Source organism: Lolium rigidum, chromosome 3, assembly GCF_022539505.1.
Source record: "Lolium rigidum isolate FL_2022 chromosome 3, APGP_CSIRO_Lrig_0.1, whole genome shotgun sequence".
NCBI classification, from domain to species: Eukaryota; Viridiplantae; Streptophyta; class Magnoliopsida; order Poales; family Poaceae; genus Lolium; species Lolium rigidum.
The window spans coordinates 349417007-349429854 of record NC_061510.1 but is presented as its reverse complement, the minus strand read 5'-3'; the positions used below and the strand labels follow the sequence as shown (position 1 = coordinate 349429854).

At 52.7% G+C, this 12848-nt stretch overlaps 1 long non-coding RNA gene across 1 annotated transcript; it reads left to right on the top strand.

Annotated features, from left to right (window-relative positions):
• Window positions 1-11302: 11302 nt before the first annotated feature.
• On the top strand, window positions 11303-11709 carry LOC124700263. Its single transcript, XR_007001699.1, has 3 exons — window positions 11303-11371; window positions 11465-11593; window positions 11681-11709. It is a non-coding gene; the product is annotated as an uncharacterized LOC124700263 (long non-coding RNA).
• Window positions 11710-12848: the final 1139 nt, after the last annotated feature.

Sequence of the window (12848 nt, the reverse complement as noted above, 5' to 3'; positions counted from 1 at the left end):
ACGAACAACCTGATGGTACGTTTTTCTAACTTTTCTCAATCCTTACCGGTTTCTTTATTTCCGGCTTGGTTTTATCTTTTCTTTGGTTTCATGCCGGTTTCTCTCTTGTCTATCCTCCCTAGCCCCCGAGTTTTGGGTTAAGAACTTTGTTCTTAGCGCAAAACTTAAAAACTTAGCGCAAAACCGGCACTGCCAGTCCCCGAGTTTCGGGTTAAGAACCTTGTTCTTAGCGCAAAACTTAAAAACTTAGCGCAAAACCGGCACTGCCAGTCCCCGAGTTTCGGGTTAAGAACTTTGTTCTTAGCGCAAAACTTAAAAACTTAGCGCAAAACCGGCACTGCCAGTCCCCGAGTTTCGGGTTAAGAACCTTGTTCTTAGCGCAAAACTTAAAAACTTAGCGCAAAACCGGCACTGCCACCCCGAGTTTCGGGTTAAGAACCTTGTTCTTAGCGCGAAACTTAAAACTTAGCGCAAAACCGGCATCGCCGATCCCCGAGTTTCGGGTTAAGAACTTTGTTCTTAGCGCAAAACTTAAAAACTTAGCGCAAAACCGGCACTGCCAGTCCCCGAGTTTCGGGTTAAGAACTTTGTTCTTAGCGCAAAACTTAAAAACTTAGCGCAAAACCGGCACTGCCAGTCCCCGAGTTTCGGGTTAAGAACCTTGTTCTTAGCGCAAAACTTAAAAACTTAGCGCAAAACCGGCACTGCCGCTCCCGAGTCTCGGGTTAAGAACCTTGTTCTTAGCGAAACTTAAAAACTTAGCGCAAAACCGACTCTGCCCCCCGAGTTTCGGGTTAAGAACCTTGTTCTTAGCGCAAAACTTAAAAACTTAGCGCAAAACCGGCACTGCCAGTCCCCGAGTTTCGGGTTAAGAACTTTGTTCTTAGCGCAAAACTTTACTTAAAACTTCTTTTTCTTGAACAGGTCACGGCTGACGCTCGGAAGGCCCTCTTCGAGGAGCTTCTATGGGAGCATCGGGAGCTCGCCGAGGCACACGATAAGTGCCAAGGTAAATTTTCGTTTTGCCGGCATCTTTCTTTCCGAAACCTTTCCCCCTAACATTTGCAATTTCGTTTAACAGCTGGTTCCGGAAGCTTCCATCGATGCTCTCAAGGAGCAGCTGGCTACCGCCCAACGTATGATTCTTTCCTTGGTTTCTTTTCCATTTTTTACCAGTATAACCTTGTTAACACTTTTCCGGTTACAGGGGAGAAGGACCAGCTCATCCGGCAAGCACAAAGAGGAGTTGGACGCCCTCCGGACCAGCCACCGGGAGCTCAAGACCCAGCTCATCCAACCGGGGCTTGACCATGCCAACGCCCTCAAGGCCGCCGAAGCCGATGCGGCGGCCAAGATGGAGGAGGCCCCGGAGGATGCCGCAACGCCAACGTGGTGCCGCCGGGCTGAGCCGGAGGAGGCGGCCAAGGGCCGGAAGGCTGCCGAGGAGAAGGCCGCGCGGCTGGAGGAGGAGCATAAGGAATGCGACCGCTTGATCCCGCAGACCGACGCCCTCGCCTATCGTAAGTTCTCTTATCTTTTTCTTCCGGACTATTTTCCTTCCGGTCTCTTTTTCTTCCGGACTCTTTTCTTTCCGGTCTCGTTTTCTTCCAAATTCTCTTCCTTAACCTTTTTCTTTCTTCACACAGGCCTCTTTCCGGACTCGCAGAGGTACGCCGTCAAGAAGGTTGACGCACAGCGCACGGACAAAGGCCAAGCGGATCTTGCCGTGCCATGGACGCCCAAGGACCATCTGGTCGCGCTTAACGCGCGGGTGTCCCATATGCGCTGCATAGACCGCAACCTCTCGGACATCCCCGATGTAGCTACCCAGCCTATACGAGACTTTATGGCCTCGGCGAGGAGGTGCCGGACACCTTCTCCCTCATCGCCGATCGCCTCGAAGGGTGCTGGCCGGAGGATCCGTGAGTGGCAAAGTGCTCCGCTGCCCGCGCTGGAGCTGACTCCGCCCTTCGCGTCGCCTGCTCCTGGTACCCGGAGCTCGATCTGGACGCCCTCACCGGCGTGCGTGAAGACGCAGAAACCGATCTGGACCCGATCCTCTCCGCCAAGCGGCAGGATTGCGCGTACCGCATCGCGGAGTATGCCGACATGCGCACCTTCATCCCTCCCCCTCCCGGCGTCAAGGATTATCTCGACGAGGAGGAGGATGAAGCCGAAGAAGAGCTCCTGGGCGATGCTGGTGCCGGCGATGCTCCTCCGGAAGCCCCTGCCGCATGATGATTTCCTTTGAAGTGTTTGCTCATTATATCTGTTGGTCCCGTTGCTTTAAGACAATATCCGTTAAATTCTGCTCCCGGAATGCCGGGGCTTATGATGTAAAACTTAAGTTTGCCCGTGGTTGTGCTACAACATTTCCTGCCGGTAAGTTATACCGGTAGCTAAGTATTTATGAGCTTGCCTTAGCATAATTTGCTTTTGGTTTTGATTTTATCCCGCACTGCAAAGATTTCTCAATTGCTCCCGCATCCAATTTGATGCATACTTGGTTCTTTTGCCTTGGCTCTGCCTCGCCTTCTCCGGGCGTTCTTTGGCGTATGAGCACAAGGTTCTTTCACCAAACAAGCATCTTCTTGAACTTAGAAACAACTTTGAAATTTTGCAAAAACCGGTTTAACCGGGTTAGTTAAACTTTCCGGATTGTTCTTTCCTCGCTCTCCCTTTTCGCAGCTTCATGTGCTTATCCCCTACCGGTTTATCTTGCTTGCCATGAAGCCGGTTTGTGGACAGCAGACAGAGTCGAAGACTCCGGTAGGATTTAGCACACTACTAAACCGGAAAGAAAAAACATTCAATAAGCAACCGGTAAACTGAAAAAATAGACAAGTTACATGCAACTTAAGTTGGGGTAGTCCCCGAGATTCATTCATGGTTCCGGCATCTTTTATTCATAGCATATAAGGTACAAAAAAGGAACTTCTTACACCACCACTTCAGGAGTAGAAAGGGCGCAACAGAGCTACGTTCCATGGACGCTTGCTCTCCTCTCCGGACTTGTCCGCCTTTCCTTTTTTCCACTCCTGTGCATCAATCAAGTAGTATGCATCATTGTGAAGCACCTTGCTTACAATGAAGGGACCTTCCCAAGGTGGCAAAAGTTTATGCCGGCCTTCGGTGCGCTGCACTAGGCGAAGCACAAGATCTCCTTCCCGGAAAACTCTTGGATTGACTTTCCGGTCATGATAGCGTCTTAGGTTTTGCTGATAAATGGCTGTTCTTGCCAACGCTAGCTCTCTTGCTTCTTCTAGCAAGTCCACATCATTTTCTCTGGCCTCTTTGACCTCTTGCTCAGTATAGAGCTGTACCCTTGGTGAATCATGGATGATATCGGTTGGTATCACCGCTTCTGCCCCATAAACCATGAAGAAGGGAGTGTACCCGGTAGACCGGTTTGGAGTGTACCCGAAAGTACATTTTGCCGGATTGAGTTTCATCTGGAACCTCCTTAGGTTATCAAATGTTTGCCGGAGATCATCGATTAGGGTATCTTTTACCTTAGTTTTTATCACGATGTCGTCCACATACACCTGCACATTCTTTCCGATCTGATCAAACAAGCATTTTTGCATACAGCGTTGGTACGTTGCACCAGCGTTGCGCAAACCAAAAGGCATAGTGATATAACAATAAGCCCCGTGTGGGGTAATGAACGCAGTTTTTATTTGATCTTCCTTTTTCAAGGGAATCTGGTGGAAGCCGGAATAGGCATCCAGGAAGGACAACAACTCACACCCAGCAGTTGAATCAATCACTTGATCGATTCGCGGCAAAGGAAAAGGGTCTCTTGGGCAAGCTTTGTTGAGGTTAGTGTAGTCGATGCACATGCGCCACACCTTCGGAGCTTTTGCCTCCAGGTTCTCATCTTTTTTCTTTTCTACCATCACCGGGTTGGCCAGCCATTCTGTGTGCGTGACCTCCACAATGAATTTGGCAACAAGCAGTTTGGTTACCTCTTCTCCTATGATCTTTCTTCTATCTTCAGCGAACCGGCGCAAAGGTTGTCGCACCGGCTTGGCATCTTTGCGAACATTTAAGGAGTGCTCAGCCAGCTCCCTCGGAACACCTACCAAGTCTTCAGTTGACCAGGCAAAGATATTCCGATTCTCACGGAGGAAGCTGACGAGCGCGCTTTCCTATGCCTGATCAAGGCCGGCACCGATACGAACGGTGCGGTCTGGGTAGGCCGGATCCAACACAATGTCCTTCGTTTCATTTGTTGGCTTGAATGCCGGGGCACTCAGACTTGCACTCATTGCCGCTAAACTCAGCTGTGAGGACTGAGCCAGCGCAACAGCCGTTTGCATCCTTTTCTTCTCCTCCGCGATCACCAGCGATTCCGCTAAGTTCGATCCGGCAGATGCTGTTTCCAGCGAGACTTTGTAGTTTCCCACCACAGTTAGTGGTTCACGAGGTCCCGGCATCTTCATCTTGAGGTAAGCCGTATGGGTTGAGGCCATGAAAGCTGCCAATGCCGGTCTTCCCGAGCAATGCATGGTAGGGACTGTCTAGATCCACCACCTCAAACTCTAGATTTTCCACCCGGCAATTGTCACGTCCTCCAAATGCCACGTCCACCCGGACCTTTCCAACCGGTGCGCAGGACAACCCCGGAACGATTCCATGGAAGGTTGTGCGCGTTGGCTGAAGCATGTTTTCTGTTATGCCCAGCGTATGCATGGTATGCTTGTACATGATGTTGATGCTACTGCCATTGTCTATCAGCACTTTGCTGAACTTCACTCGAGTTTGTGGCCCTTTCATGATTGGGTCCACAACAAGAGCATATCCACCCGGATTCGGCATAATCTTGGGGTGATCCTTGATCGACCAAGTAATTTCCTGGTTGGACCACTGCATGTACTTGGGCACTGCCGGCATCACGGCATTTACTTCCATGGAGCGGCGATGTAGGCTTTGCCTGTCTGTCGGCTCAGTGACAAAAACAACACAGCATACATGTGGGTCTTCGTAAACATTCCGGCCTAAAGGCGGCGGTGGAGGTAGCTGGTTACCATCTTGTTCCACCCGGTTAACTTGCTGGTACTGCTGCCGGTTTGGCTGCACCGGTAGAGCGTTTGGCCCGGTAAGCGGCGGTGGTGGCGGCATCTGCTGCTGCCGCGGCATGTCTGGAGGTGGCATCATTGCATTGCCTCCTCGCCCTTGGGCATCTTTTACTGTCCCTTTTTCCATCAAGTACTTGGTCCAGGTACAATCCTTCGTCAGATGGTTTGACGGGTGCGCCGGATTCGGTGTGTGCCACCGGCAAGGTTGGTCCATGGCCGCTTCCATGGTGTATTTTGCGGGTTCTTGCCAGTTTCTTTTCTGGACCCAGGGTTTCTTTTCCACCCATTGTTTCTTTGGACCCGCCCATGGCTGCGATCCGGTTCTCTGCCTCTGGCTGCCGCTGGCATCAGAGTCCTCCTGCACAGCAGCAACTTGCTGCGGACCGTACCTTCGATCCGGAAAGTCTTCTCTCCTCTTGTTGTTCCGGTTGTCCCGGTGTTGCTCTTGGCGTAGCTGTTCCGGTTCAGGCTGCAGTGCCGGCTGCGTTGGGTCTCCCAACGCATAGTTATCCGCCACACGTATCATCTCTGCCAACGTTGTCGGCATGTTCCGCTGCAGCCTTTGCCACAACGGCGAACCTCTTTTGCAGCCACTGCTGAACCAAGCAATGGCCTGCGCCTCGATTATTCCTTCGCAAGAGTTCCTTATGGTATTCCACCGGGCCAGATAATCCCGGTCTGTTTCGTTCGGGCGCTGCAGGCACAGAGCAAGTTGCTGCGGCCTGTTCGGCCTCTGATAGGTACTGCTGAAATTGCTCACAAAAGCTTCCTCAAAATCCAGCCAACCATTTATGCTTCCTGCCGGCAAGTTATTTAGCCAGATTCTTGCCGGTCCAACCAGAAATGACGGTATGATCCTTACGGCCCAACGCCGGTTTCCTCCTCCGGCTACGGTTCCTCCGCCTCCAGCGACGTACACCGCGGTCACGTAATCCGCGAGCCAATCTTCCGGCTTCGTAGTGCCATCGTATGTTTTTGTGTCACGGGGCAACGTGAAGTTGCGAACAGGTGGTTTTTCTCTCATGATTCTTGGGCCGAAGCACTTTGGACCTGGAGGACCTTCCTCCTCGATCATTTCTGACAAGTATACTCTATCCAGACGGTGCCTTGCATCCCGTTCCGGTAAGTATCTTTCTCCCAAGCGTTCTCCCAGAGGGTTCCGGTATGCTGCCGGTCTGTTAGAATCAGCTTCATCGTAACGTTCCGGTGCCGCGGCCCTTGCCTGCCGGTACCTTGGTGGAGGCATTTCTTCCTCATCTTCATCATACGCTGCCCTTGCAGCCGGATAGTTTTGCCCGGTTTCATGTTTACCGGCATGTTTGTTTCCGGCATAGCCTTCTTTGGCGTAGCCTCGCTCGCCCCTTGGCTTTTTCTACCGGCATCGTGTTGCCCGGCTTTCGTTTACCGGCAAGGACCGGATCATACACGATCATCCGCCGTGCGTTCACTTCTTTTTCTTTTCTTCTCGTCCGGATGGGGGACGAGGCCTGCCCTCGGGACTTGCTTCCGGCATTCTTTGTTGAACGCGCGGATTTCGAGGCTATTGCTTTGTTCAGCCTAGCCAGCCTGCTCAGCGTTCCGCTGCTCTACAGGCGTCAAGCAGCTCTGACACGCTCTTGTTGTTTTGCCAGAGCCTCTCCGGTAAGCGAATCACACAGATCTACGGCAGCCTTGGCAGCTTTTATTGTTTTATCCGGACTGCTGTACTTAGGTTTCTCTACAATGCTAACAGATGCAGAGGTACTCTTGCCGGTAAGAATCTCCTTACGCAAATCTCGATCTAGATTGCGAGCCTTAAGCCGGTTTTCCGGTATCCTAGCAGCATGAGCGCTAACGTGAAGCAAAGCCATGGGCAGCGTTATACTCACGTACGGTTAGGTTCAGCTCGCGCTGCGCCTTGACGACGTCTTTGCCGCTCTCGAGTATCCTCAAGCGCTGCGCCTCCAGCTCCGCTTGAGCCGCTGCCGGGTCGATGTTCTGCGCGATGGGGGTTGCCAGCGCGTTCATCGCCGTTTGGAGAGGCGTTGCCGGTGGCGCGGATGATGCTCCCGCTGCGCCCGCGTCGCGCTCCAGCGGTGGCTTGGCCGCACGGGTCGAAACCGCGCGACCAAGACCTTCAGCCCTCCACCTCCTTTCCCGCACCGGCGACACCGGTCATCATTACCTCGACGCCGCCGGGCGCGCGACCAGCACAGAGCCATCTTGGCGGGTCCGGGTGCCACCAGCACCGGCGAGAGGCGCTGGCGCACGGGGACGGTGCCGAAGTAGATGCGGTGGCTGCCGAACTCGATGATGCGGCCGTTCTTGGGGAAGATGCCGCCGTTGGCGAAGCAGCCTGCGTTGTCGTTGATGAAATCGATGGAGTAGAAGTTCTGCACCAGTGCAGACACCGTCTGCTCACCGGCGAACTCGAGGAGGCCCGCCCGAATGTGAACTCCAGCATGCGCCACTTCATGCCCCACGGTGGGCGCCAACTGTCGTCGTGGTGAACGAGCAGATGCCATAGGATGGCTTAAGTTGGGGCCGAATGGACGTATGAGGATTCGGGGAGGGTTTGCGATTAGATGGGAAGAACTTCCGGATGCTTTCCTCAAGAACACAACCAAAGGCCGGTATGCAAGAAGAGAGACAAGGGGAAGAACTCTTTACTAGATCGCTAGCTTCATTGATCTCAGCATGGTTACAAGTTTCTCAGTACACAGATCTCTCTCTCTAACTTGTAGATCGCGCCCGTATAGAGGGCTGCCCCCTCTCCTTATATAGGGAGGAGGGTGGCTTACACTGGAAGAAACCCTAATGGCATCTTTGACTAGACAAACTACTTTACAAAGCTACTTTAATCATAGATGACACCGGAGTCCTCTTTAATCAGGGGCGCTGACGTCCTCCGGCTTCTTTGACCGTCACCCTTCTCTTTATCGTCAGCCCTTCGTCAAAAGCCACTTTGCTTAGCTCATCTTGTCTTCTAGCTCGGAGAGAATCTTTGACCAGTCCCGCCGACAGGCTCTCCTTTCCGGTATCTTCTTTACCGGATTCCGGTATACCCCTCTTGGGGAATCCGGCTTAGCTCCACTTAGCTAAACTCTTAACCTCAGGCTCCGGTATAAACATTAAACCGGTATTCTGATGGCACAGGCCATCCGGTTTGGCATGCCTTTGGCATACCGGGGGTCATCCCCCCAACAGTTGAGATGACGGATGAGCTGAGATGTGTTTCCCAGGGTTGCAACCGTAGAATCTCAATGTATGAGAAGTACGATGTGAATGGGTATCGCTTCCATACAGAGTATCACCAGAAGAATCGGCCTAACCCAAAAACTATAAATACCGGGGTCTTCACCAAAGGATCCGATGACATAGAATACTACGGAAGGTTAGAGAATGTATACGAGCTGACATTCAATAGGACAAACATACAACTCAATCTCGTTGTGTTCAAATGCCACTCGGTTCGACCCACAAGTTGGACAGAGAAGCACTCCTTCCATTGGGTTAGTTGAAGTTAGGCCTTCAACCTCGCTATAGCGGAGCCGATGTCTTTGTTGTGGCTCACCAAGCCAAGCAAGTTTATTATTTGCCCTACCCATGTCAAAAGGAGTACCTCAAAGGCTGGGAAGTCGTGTTCAAGGTATCACCACATGGTAAGCTACCCATGCCCTCCGACGAGGATTACAACAACATTGACCCTCGTAACATACGAGGGAATTTTTTATCAAGAGCAAGAGAACTTTGGGGATTTCGAAATAGAAATTGGTCTTGAGGACCTCGAGAACGAGGCACATCTTCATGGTGAAACAGTGGTGGACCTAAAGGACATACAAATGCTCACCAAGTTACATGAGGGCAATGGGTTCAATGATGAGCCTCCACCGGACATTCCCACCCAACCTCATTACTCACATGATACTGATAGTGATAGTGAAAATGAGAACCCAATGCCTCGTTATGAGAACCCAATGCCTCATTATGATAGTGATGATTCGAGGTGAGGGTCCTTTATGCCTTTATGCTTAGTATCTATTTTTCCATATGCTTCTTATACTTAGTATTTATTTTTCAATATGCTTCTTATGCTTAGTATCTATTTTTCAATATGCTTCTTATGCTTAGTATCTATTTTTCAATATGCTTCTTATGCTTAGTATCTATTTTTCAACATGCTTAGTGTCTACATTTTATTAAGGCATGAATGCTTACTTGTTTACTCTTTGTCAATGCAGGTGATTGATCAATATGAGCGGAAGCAAGCAATCCATGAACTCCATTTTGAAGAGTATGAGCCAACAGAAGTTCACCGGGACCACTAGAAGTGGAAGACCAACGCGTGCCAGCTCGCGTTACGCGGACGATGACACGGGTGGAGTTGGAGGTGGAGGTGTAGGTGGAGGTGGAGGACGTGGTGGAGGTGGAGGTGGAGGTGGAGGTGGAGGTGTAGGTGGAGGTGGAGGACGTGGTGGAGGTGGAGGACGAGGTGGAGGTGGAGGACGAGCTGGAGGACGAGGCGGAGGCGGAGGTGGAGGACGAGGACGAGGTGGAGGTGGAGGACGAGGATGAGGTGGAGGTGGACCTTTCCTTGGTGACATACCCTCGCTTCCGGCGACGTGGCTTCCCGAGTCCGCTCACACACGATCATGCGAGGGGGAGATGGAGGTGGAGATGGAGGTGGAGATGGAGGTGGAGGGGCGGGACGAGGAGGCGGAGAGGGAGATGGCGCCGAAGAAGTTGCGCATTCGTGGTGAAGCGCAAGTCCCTGATGAGAGGAGGGAGCCTACTAGCCAGGATGCGAAAGCCCTCATCATCCCGAACGAAAAGAGTAAGTTTAATTTTGAACATTTAGATTCATTTTGCTATGTACTAATGTTTTCATTATTGTGCATAACTGATTGGCATACTAATGTTTTGATTATTGTGCAGCAATTGGACATATGACAAGGGGGTTCGCCAGCCGTCGAGCATGATTGGAGCTCTTATTAGGCAGTATCGGCCGGGCTTTTACACTCCGGTCCCCGGCGGCGAGAAGAAGCTAGCCGAGACTTGGGCGGACTATGAGGCAGCTCCTTGCCCGGGCTTTGGGACAGCTTCGACGCCGTGTACACCAAGTTTTGGGTAAAGCATGCTTCTCGAGTTTACTTCATAGTTGATGACCACACTATGCTAACTCATGTCTCTCTCACAATTATTCTTATGCATGATTGCAGACCCATTATAAGGTGCCTGATGAGATGGTTGAGCAAGGGAAGGCGGTACTGACTAGGGCTTGTCAGAGGTTGACAAGGCAACAGTGGTACAATCAGAAGCATACCTGCATTGGGCACTTCAAGGCTGAGCAGGGCACGAGGGTCAAGAAAGCTGACAATATCAGGGAGGATCCTCAGCTGACAAAGGAAGATTACTTGAAGGTAAGTAAATATTCAATGAGACTCTATGTTGCTGCATAGTTGGGATTGCATTATGTGTTCTTCAAATGAGTTATGGTTTTTCAGGTTATGCCCCTATGGTGCGAGAATAAGGAAGACGCATTTGAGGCCTTGGTAGCGAGGTGGATTGGCGAAGACGCCGACTTCAACGCCAAGAGCGCGCGCAACAAGGCAAACCGGGGCACTCGGAGGAACACACAGTGCGGGAAGCCGCAAGCACCGAGCGCTACAGGAAGCACAAGGTACATATATACATGGAACAACTTGCATTTATTTCCCCTCATATTACTACTTGATACACATAACATTTATCTTGCTCGTGCAGGAGGCGGAACTCGGGGAGCCTCTCACCGAGGTGGGAGGGTGGCGGAAGATGAAGCCGAAGCAGCCCGATCCGAGCCAGCCTCAGCCCTCGCTGCTCGAGTACTTCGGCTATGCCGAAGAGGAGTTGGAGAAGTACTGCTCGGTGTTCAAGGGTCTTCATCCGGAGGTGGATGATCCTATTGAGCAGGAGACCGACTTGACGGCGATTATGGTGGCGGGGAGCGGCGCGGAGCATGGCCGCACGAAGCTTCTTAGTGGGGTGATCAAGCCGCGAGAGGACCCTCACGCAGATCAGGTCTACCCTCACCACCGGCGACCCACCGGTCGCGCCTCCTCGACACCGTCGTACGGATGTAAGTTTTCTCATTTCCATCTTCTTTCCAACATTCATCCCCGAATGGCTAAATTGACATGACTCCTTTTCTTGGAAATTGTAGGCTCACTTTGAGGCCGCCTCACGCGGCCGCTTATGAGAAGTATTTGACGGTTGTAGCAGAGTGGGACCTCAAGAGAGCGGCTTGGGAAGAGTACCAGGAGGCGACGAGTCGTGTAAGTTCCAATCTTTTATGGTTCGAAGACATGACAAGTCCCACCTCCCCTTTTTTTATATCTGCAGCGCTTGACATCTAAACTATCTTGCAGGCGCTCAGGACGTTCTTCTTGACTGGAGAGAGGATCGCACTTCCGGCCGAGGAGCCAGCTAGGCCGGGGCCGACTCCAGTGTGCCCATCGAGGGAAGCTTTCGCGGCCACATACTACGCACGGACTCCGGTAAGTCCCGTGCCTAACCATTGTCTAAGCTGCTTTCACCGCTTTCCTTTCGCATGTCTAAGATGCTAACTCTTGTCAAACATGTAGGGCACGGGAAGTTCGCGGAACCGACCCTCTCCCGGTTCGTCGCGCGAGGGCACACCGATGCACCCCGGCCGCCATTCTCCCGGTGCTTCGGGTTTTTCTCCTGCTGGCGATGGTTCAGGCCATGGTTCTACTTCGGTCTACCTTGACAAAGGCCGGACGCCTGAATTTACAAGTAGGGAACTTGGTTGGACCCCCTGATCTTAGTTCCCCCTTAGCTAGGTGTCTAGCGGGTGTGTGTCGATCATGTGTGCCATGTGTTGACGATGTATGATGATCGTGTGTGCTACATGCCACATATTTGTATCACGATGATGTTGTTGCTACATTTGATGATGATTATGTGTTGTGCAACATTTGTGATGCATTTCAATGTATATTACTGCTATTTATGCTTGTGCGTGCTGTGCCTGGGCCAGGAAATGCAGTGGGAACCCAAATGGTATGGTCTGTGCCGACGGCATGGCCGTCGGCACAGCCCCCTGGACGTGCCAAATGGCAGGGTCTGTGCCGACGGCTATGCCGTCGGCACAGGAAGGTGGTGCCCAGCGGCGGCGCGGAGCGGGCGGCGGCGCGTCTGGGCCGAAGGATCTGGGCCGACGGCATGGCCGTCGGCACAGCAGCAGAAAGGTGGACGCGTGGCAGCCTCTGGTGCTGCGATGGCAGCATCTGGGCCGACGGCTTGGCCGCCGGCACAGCAGCAGGGGCGTGGACGCGTGGCAGCCTCTGGTCCTCCGATGGCAGTGTCTAGGCCGACGGCTTGGCCGTCGGCACAGTACCTCCCTTGACCTAATGGCCGTTAGACGCTCCGCGGGCCCCACGTTGACTGTGCCGACGGCTACTGTGCCGACGGTGTCGTTTAACCGTCGGGCTGGCGTCTGTGCCGACGGCAAAGGCTGGGCCGACGGCGAGCCAGTCTGTGCCGAGGCGATATTGTGCCGACAGCGGGGTGCCGACGGCGGCCGTCGGCACAGACGTGGGCCGACGGCAGGTGATGCTGTGCCGACGGCCGCTGGCCGTCGGCCCCTCGGCTGGTTCCCGTAGTGTCTTAAATGAAGGCCCGTCGTTCTGGAGGGATCCACTACCACTCCCCACTCCCGAAGCTTCCCACGTCATGAATCCTAGCTCCAAGTCCCCACCCAAACCCTAGCACGGGGCCATGGAGAAGGGC